Below are 8,732 nucleotides of genomic sequence, written 5' to 3' on the forward strand. Positions count from 1 at the left end.
TTTTCTATTTGTCACGGTATAATGACGAAACACCTTGAGACAAGCTACTGTTCAGTGAGTCGGCTAAAACTCTTGACATGTTGGTTGATTCACAAGAACTGAGAGTAAACTGAGGAACATTTAATTCTAATGAGTGTATTCTTTCCTTGTTGCTTTTTGTTCGTCCTCGTTGCATCTTGTGAATGTCGGGGCAGCTCCCTGCACCTTTGCTGCATGTCATTCTGGTTTTTCCGCATTGACCTCTACAGAAATAGGAAAATATAATCTGAGCAGCAGTTTACGGCTGATTTCGCCTGTAGGCTCTAGTTTTGGCGGTTTGTGTCCTGCGCCTTCAGCGGTACTAGGACCACTGTCGGTGACTCTGCCGCTGAATCAGCATTTTGACTTGGCAGACAAACGAGACACTGACAAAGATCTGAAGTTTACAGAACCAGTGCACGAGGAGATAAACTGGACACGCAGCTCTTCTTCTTCTTCTTTCTTTTTTATCATTGTCTCATCTGAACGCTCAAACTTTCCAGCAGCACGATCATCTAGACTGAAGAAACCGGAGCTTCCTATTCTCTGAAGTACCAGTAGCTCTTCTGATTTGCACTTTTGAATGACCGATCCAATCCCCAGCACGGAGTAGACGGCCCCCGTAAACTAGTTAACCCTCTTCTATTCACTGCGAATTATTCTAACGCTGATCGACGTTTCTCTTTCCACTCTTTCACCGAACGAACCAAATGAGGCTAAAGTGACTGTCCCGGGGCTGCACTCTGCACCGTATCACTTTGGATAAGAGCATCAGCTGAAAAGCCTGCGATCCAAACCGACGGATGACATCGGTTTTACACGCAGAGCGGGTCCGCGGAGAGCTGGAGCCCGGCAGACGGCTCGCGGTGTTATCCTGTTTGGTAGCGGCGCTCGCTAAAACCCTGCTAATCTGAGAGCCGGGGGACCCGACTGTCTCTGCACGGAACAGGTGGTCCCCTGCTCAACTATAAGGCTAATAATGCATTATGTGTGTGTGTGTGTGGGGAGGCTAATTAGAGACAATCAGCTAATAGGTTAGTAGAGATGCCTCTTTCTGCTTATACACAACTATCTGTAAAAGACAAATGATCAAACAAGCTAAATAAAAAAGAACTTTTTATTATAAATTTTCTCTTAGTCAAACTATTGACAGTAGTGGAGTAAATTATATCACCATTTCATTTCATTAGGAAGTTGGGCCTAAAGGTTTAATTAGCTGCAATATTAATCACTCAAATAAGTTGCATAGTCATTGTCTTGTGTTGCCTTTAAATCCATTCTAAACGTAAAACGACGAGCAGGACACTGCAGCACTGGAGCAGCGCCTCAAAAGTTGCTGCTAACACAAGAGTCACTCACTTCAGATTCACTTCAGCTGAACAAGAATCGGCCTGTTTGTAAATAGTTGTAAATTTCCTCCTGTCATGCAACGTGTTTGAAAACGCCACCGCAACCCCCGGGGAGGATGAGGAGGAGGAGGAGGAGGAGGAGGAGGCAGGAATAACAGAGAAGCAGAGAGCTGAGCAACATCTGGAACATTTCTGTTTGGGATAGTGATTTAGGAGCGACTTCTGTTTCCACCCGTTTCATCACGACCGGCGCAGCTAATGAAAGCTCGTGGCTCGTTATTAGGAGGATTTTATTGTTTCAGAAGCACTTTCCAAATGGCACTAAAGTAGCCGTTGCTGCGTTGTTAGGCGCCGTCCGGCCCTGAGGCCGTTTTTTAACGGATCACCTGCGTTATCAGGGCTTTAAACGAGGCCGAACACGGACCGTCCTCACTCTAGAGGGTCTCTGTATCTGCCTGAGAACATTTGGTTCTCATAGACGAGAAGCAAAAAAAAAAAACAAGGCTACATCCAGAAGGACCGGCAGATAAAACATCACGACTGATTGACCCACCACAGCACAGGGAAGCAGCCTCATGCCACGTTGCAGATTCGCAGCGTTCAGAGTGACCACAGTCTCCTCCCATTCACACGCTTTCATCACAATACCACGGAAATTAATTTTCTATTAATAATTCAGAAATGCCGCAGCCTGTTTTTTTGCATCCCAAAGACGTTCACACATCAGAACACTCAATGAGACCTGGGGCAGATCCGTTTATGGAGAGAAAAGAGAGATTTCTGAGGTAAAAATCAACCCCTCATACACACTAGGAGACACTAGGAGTTTTATGTCTAACTACAAAAATGTACGTTAAGAAGTTGCCGGGTTTGGTTAAAAGTGCTTTAAATCTGCCACTGATGACAGTTTTAATTCACTTTCAAAATGAAACGCAGCACATGTGTTTGGAACAGATAAGTCACCCGAAAGAACTGAGTGACGATAAGAGGCTGGTTTCACTTTCTTTTATGTTTTTTTTTTCTTTTTCCACGAAAAACGTCACTTACAGTAAACCAGCTAGTTTAAAGTAATCTGAAGTGAAGTTACCAACACAAAGCAAAAACCATTGTTGAAATGTTCACACGCAGCAGCGTCGCCGGCGGCGGCACGAAACATGACACGCAAACTCTTTTATCTTGCCAGCAAAGTAATTCGATTTTGGCACGTACATGGGAATGAGGAGCGATCGACTCCTTCTGTGGAACATGACGCCTGCATTTCCCTGGAAGCCGGATCACACACAAGACACTGTTAGTGTGTGTACAGAAACCACACTGCAGACAAACATGCAAACATCTGATAAAGCATGATCAACGCCCAAATGCTTCTCGTCCTTCATAGTGTAAAATGAATTTGAATGAAATGAAATATTTAAATGCTTGGGTGAAGCGGCGTTGCACACCCTTCTTCACTGGAAGTGGACGTCACTGCTGGCAGATCTCCATATCAGCACTCTGATGCTGCTGCAAACCAGTGCTTTCAGTCTTTCTTTTTAACCCATTCATACATCCATTAGGTCTGTTCTGGATTTTACTCGCTCAATTAGCAGAAGACTGGATCATAATTCTGAATATTACTGTTATGCAGATACGTAATATATATAAAAATATAAAATAAAATCCAAGTTTTGGTGCAGATATAACCTGATCACCACATAAAACTATTATTATTTTATTTACAAATCATGCAAATTCAACCTCCTGAGACCCTGCGTCCTCATATGGGGACGTTAGGTTTTAGGTTTGCGGCGGCTTATTCGACTTGATTTAAACTTTTATCCTCATAACTAGATACTAGTTGGTGTAAAAACATGATAGGGGACATTTCAGCCAATTCATTCTGCAGCCGATCACGTGACAAAAGTGGACGAGGTCCAAAACCTCATCAGATTTTACAGCGGAAACGTGTTTAATTATGCTTATTAATTTTTCTAGTTTAATATGACACATGAATTCTATCAATAGCAACAAGCTATGACTTCGCTAATTAGCTATTACTTTATTGAGGATGTTGGGTTGCACAAGAAAATGAACAGTTTTATATTTTGTTACATATTGGTGACTTTATTATTATATTAAGTGAAATAATCCCTGTGTCCACACATGAGGACATCATTTTTTCCCCAAAAACTACTTCCTGTTCAAAGACACTGCTTAGTTTTTATAGTTCTTAGGTCCTACTAATCCAAATAAAGACAAAATGAGAAATTAAACTTGCACACCAAACAAAAGCTCAGGTCTCAGGAGGTTAAAGCTGCTATACTATAATAATCAATATTCCTCTCCACTCAGGTCCGTGGGGCATTTTAGCTTCGTAGGCTCATTTTACTAATTTTGCATTCTGCATTTGTTTCGCTTTCTCCAGAGTTTGCAAAGTTAGCAGCTAGCTGGTGAACATAGTGGAGCACTTGGCAACTAAAGAGACAAATACTTCCCTGAGGGGTTGGTGGAGACCAAAACAGAGGTAAAAGGTGAAACCTGTATTACCAGCCGTCGACCTGCATGACACCAGGCCGACTTTAAAATGAGGCTAACACAGATGAAGCCAACAAAAATATCATTTTATACAAAGAAATTTAGCAAGATAGAATGAGAATGTCATTAAAAACCATTGAGTGCTCATGTGTGTTGGCTGCAGGTGAAGAAATCAGATAAACTGATTCAATGTTTGGCCAAGAAGAAGTCAGAAAATAGTGATTACAAGTTTCCAAATCCTAAATTTACTCCTTAAATCTACTTGTTTTGTCCTGATAATAAAGTCAACCCCCTATAATGAACTGCAATAAGAGCAAAATGGACAATAAGTGACATTTATGCCCTTTTCTTTGGATATTTTTTAATATGTCAGTCATTTGAATTAGATCTATTTCAGCTCTTCTTGTCAGAGTTGAGTATTTCCTGTATTTTATTTGAGACTGAGATTTGATAACTAGCTCTGCCGATGAGTAATCCCTGAAATTAACGCGCCCATTCTCAACAAAATGACCGCGAACATTTACTGGCTCTTAATGACTAACAGATCTCTGTGGAAATGTTTAACCATTATATTCTTCAGGGATGCAGAACATGCAGTGGGAGGCAGATGGGTACACAAATGGAGAGTTTCAGTTCTTTCCCTCTCCCACTGATTCTCATTAACACCTCTCACCCACGCATACGCACACATAAAGTACACCGAGAGTCCAGAGCGATGCGCTGAAAGGTGGAGGGAGAGCGAAACGGGCTGGGAGCGTCTATAATTAGAGGAGCGTTCGGGGTGGGGGCCACGCTGCTGCGCTGTTGAATGTTTAATGTCGGGCCCGCAGGCGCTACAGCCGCAAAAGAGCAAACCTCCGAGCTCCTCGGCACCGACCCGGGACGGTCAGGGACGGCCGAGGGCCGAGCAGGAGCGGGTTCAGGTTTCAGAGAGGAAACAGCAGCAGCACGATGCGGGGATACAGTCACAGTGCGCGTGACAACTGAGCGTGTAATTCCTGCTTATTGTCTGAAACCTGACACTCATAAGGACACGGGAAACTGAACCCAGACTGGATGAGGTCATGGTCCAACACATCTGAGCAGGAAGGGAGACTACACCCAACAGATTGAGAGAACAAACATCCACGTTCTTCATTAAATTTACACTTGTTGTAATGAACTCCGGTTGGAGTCACTTTTTAATGAAATGATAATAACCTATTGTTCGAGTTTCAATCTGATTTTTCATATTTCGAGCTCCGTGTGCAGCTCTCTAAACAAACATTTCCATGGTAACGAGGTGCAGATCAAGAAAAACTAGTTTCACGGTTGATTTAAAAGATAATTATGTAACTAGATGTGCCCAAAATAATGTGGGAAAAAAAAAACTCAGTATCAAAACGACACTGGAGGAAATGCTGGTGGTATTAAACAGATCAAGTATCAGCAACTAGTCGCTCTATGAAACTGTAGCCGTGCAATGTCATTAACCCACACAGGCATGTCAAGCAGCACTGAAGCCAGTAATGGTATCTGAATATCACATATATTCTAAAACATTTTCCATAAATTTGGTTATTTAAAATATCAGCGTACAATAAAGATATAAGAGGGACATTTTACAGGAGACAATAATTTGTCTGTGCCCTCTGGTGAACAAACTAAACTTTTCTCAGTTTTTCAATTATTATTTTAAGGCTACAAGACAGATTTGTTAAATGAATTTATGATTTATTTTCTGCAGATTATCACTTTTCTTTTCCTAAACAGAGAAAAGTATTCAGTCAGCCAGTTAGCTGAGTTAGCTGATCCCAGATGTGTGGGCTTCACCACATCAGCACACCGTCATGAACGCTTCCAAGAAGCCAAAACACTCATCACGTCCACTCCATCTGGCGCGTTAAAGAAAACAATACTGATGATTTGGATGAAAACAAGCGTTAAATCTACACAAATCTGCCTACAGACACCGTCACCTGAATCATCCGTAGTAACTGAAGCCTTTAATCATTATTTACAAGCATCCGTGCAACGAAAAGCTGAATCACCCTCATCCAGCCTTGACAAGTTTGCTCAGACGGCTTGAGAAGGGGCCCGAATGTTATTCTTACATCCAGAGTGTTTACCTAAAGTTTGTACTTGACACGTCGGCTCGTCTCTGAGGGCAAGAGATGATGGAGAATCCCACCACACCCCTACACGAACCTCAAACTGAAGTAAACGTACAACAGTGTTCCTGCTGCTGAGCTGTGAATTTATAACACCTCCTCTAACAGGGCATCTTATAATAAGCTGCTCAGACGTCTGCTGCTGCCAGCTTTCTACTCATACTCAATTGTACACACACACACACACACATATACACAGATATATTATATTCTTTCTTTCTTGAATAAGGGAACAGCAGCAGACTGTGGCTGGGGAGTGGCAGAGCAGACGGGAATGTTTTAAAGGGGAAAGACTGGACAGGATTTGAACTTGGAAAATGAAGCTGGGGAGGGGGGGATTGTGCTCTTCTGGTTTTGGGGACGTGTGGCGGAGCAGGGATCCTGTGAGGATGTGAACAGCCTGCTGCTCTTAATGTTTGACATCACGATCATTTCAGCTGAGACTGTCAAGGTCCGTGGAGCTCGGGCTCGTTTCTTTTGTCATCCAGGTGAACTGAACTGAATCATTTAGATGTGACATGCAGCACTCACCTTTCCTCAGCTCAGCTCAGCACCGCAGCTCTTCCAGGGTCGAGGCTGGGGAGCGATGCGGCGGAGACTTGCGCTCCTGTCCTGTCCTGACGCCCTCCGTCCCTCCGGTCTCTCCCTCGTCGCTCCCGTCCAGTAAGAGCCTCTGGCCGTGTCCGCCTGCCTGCTCTCCGTCTCCTTCTCCGTCTCGGCGGTCTTCTCTGCAGCTGTCTGCGGCCTCTGGTCCTCGTTCTCCGCCTCCGGGGCCCGGAGCGCAGCGCAGAAAAACTCTGAATGATCTCAGCCCGCAGTTCGCTCCCTCCGCGTCGCGTCGCGTCGCGTCTCTGGCTGCCGCCCCGCCGCCCTCTGACGTCATGGAGGAAAAGCCCCTGGCTGTGACGTCAGGCCGTCGCCAGCCCGAACACCCCGCCCCGTGACGTCAGCGCCCCCGAGTCCGCTCTGCTAAAACACATTTTTTAAATATTAAATACGATCAAATATGAAGTTTATGTTTAATGTGAAGCTCACAACGCCTGAATGTGGAGAATCCTTCCGCATCTGAAATGAATTCACCTTTATCCACTGCTTCATGAATCTCTAAAACTAAAACCTAAAGCATGAGGCTTGTTTAAGGTTTCCTGAAGATGTTCCACCATCATCAGGGTAACTTTTTTCAGTTCAGGCCTGTTTGGATGATGGTGAAACGTCTCAGAGAGAAACCGCAAACAAGTTCGGTTGGCTTTGTTTCAGTGCATGCACATGTTTTTATCTTTTTTAGCCCTGCATGCTCCACGGACAAACAAACAATGTCTGAATGTAGATCTAAAACAACATACAAACAACAGTCTCAGATTAAAACACGATAAAACCAGGACCTGATGCAGATTGTGTTCTAACCTGTAAGTCAACATCCAGTTAAAGAAGAAAAGTATTGCAGTCTATGTTAAAATAACAGAAAAGAAATGCATTAGAAGACCTTGAAAGATCTAATAAACCCTGAGTGTCTTCATAATTAAATCCTGCAGCATGTCCCAAAAACACTAAAGCATGCACACTTACAGTACATGCAGGTTTTATACAGTAAATGAGTGCAGTACACTGCACGCAGAGACTCATTCACAAATATCACAGGTTTGGCTTCATTGTTTGATTGATAAATCCTCTAATTGCGGTGCCGTCTTCAGAGAGTCCTTCATGTCCAAGGTTTCGTTTGGAGGAGGTTGGTTTCTTCTTCTAATAGTGATAGACTGCTAGATCGTTTTATTCAGCACACTAATTGTAAATGCTTCATTCAAAGGAAGTGGCCAAGATTTGAACTTGGTAAAAACTTCTGCACAGAACCCAAATGTTACATTAGATAAATGTAGTGAAGAACGGGACAATTTAATTATAAAATGTGTTTCTCTGATGATCTTGAACTTAGTGCCTGACTGTCCTATGCTTTGTATTCTTAATTAATACCTAAAGGTGTAGGACGTTTGACTTCTCTTTGCCATCAGCATGCCTTGTCTTGTTGGACAAAATCAAAGAGATCTGGAATCCCTTTCTCGCATTCTTAAATAACCGTGAAGAAGCTCTGGTAACTTGTAGGTGATATTGTCCCTGACTGTTGATAGGAGGAGTGGATATTTTAACAGTTTGACTGTTATAAGTTTTGTCAGTGTATTATGTATTTTTGTAAAATCAATAAACACGTATATAAAAAAGAAAGAAAAAAAGAAAGAAATGTGATTTAAAAAGCTAAATAAAAAGAGGAAGCAGAGGACGCTGCAGCATGTTGAACCTCTGTGTTGTTACTGAGCTCAGAGCACGGTGGACAAGCTCGAGGGTTTTTTTTTTTTTTTTTTTTCCCTATCAGAAGCATGAAACCAGCTCATTTAAATGGAACCAGCGATTGTCCTCTTATCAGTTTTGGGAGCCTTTCCCGCAAGGAAGAGCAGGAAATGATATTCCAGGAAGTCGTTAGCAATCAGATAACAGCAAATCGAGAGAGAGCTGAAGCGTGACGGGATATTTAAAAACGTCCGTCATATTTTCTTCCTCAAAAAAAGACATGAAAGAAATGTGTTGTTTTCACTTCCAATAAATATGTCATTAATGCTGATATAAAATGGAAAGCTGTTCTCGTATCTCTGAGGCGCCGACTGAGTAAAACATCAGACCTGCACAGAGGTTCAGGTGTTTCCTACAGGAC

The 8,732-nt window shown here is 42.9% G+C and overlaps 1 protein-coding gene across 1 annotated transcript in view; it reads right to left on the bottom strand.

Moving 5' to 3' along the window:
* Nucleotides 1–6,711, bottom strand: part of rnf19b (ring finger protein 19B) — a 34,327-nt gene extending 27,616 nt beyond the window's left edge. The window contains exon 1 of the mRNA XM_047605898.1: nucleotides 6,563–6,711. The gene's annotated coding sequence lies outside the window, so the exon portion shown is untranslated. The remainder of the gene's footprint in view (nucleotides 1–6,562) is intronic.
* Between the last annotated feature and the right edge of the window lie 2,021 nt (nucleotides 6,712–8,732).

Source organism: Mugil cephalus, chromosome 14 (genome assembly GCF_022458985.1).
Source record: "Mugil cephalus isolate CIBA_MC_2020 chromosome 14, CIBA_Mcephalus_1.1, whole genome shotgun sequence".
In the NCBI taxonomy this organism is placed as follows: domain Eukaryota; kingdom Metazoa; phylum Chordata; class Actinopteri; order Mugiliformes; family Mugilidae; genus Mugil; species Mugil cephalus.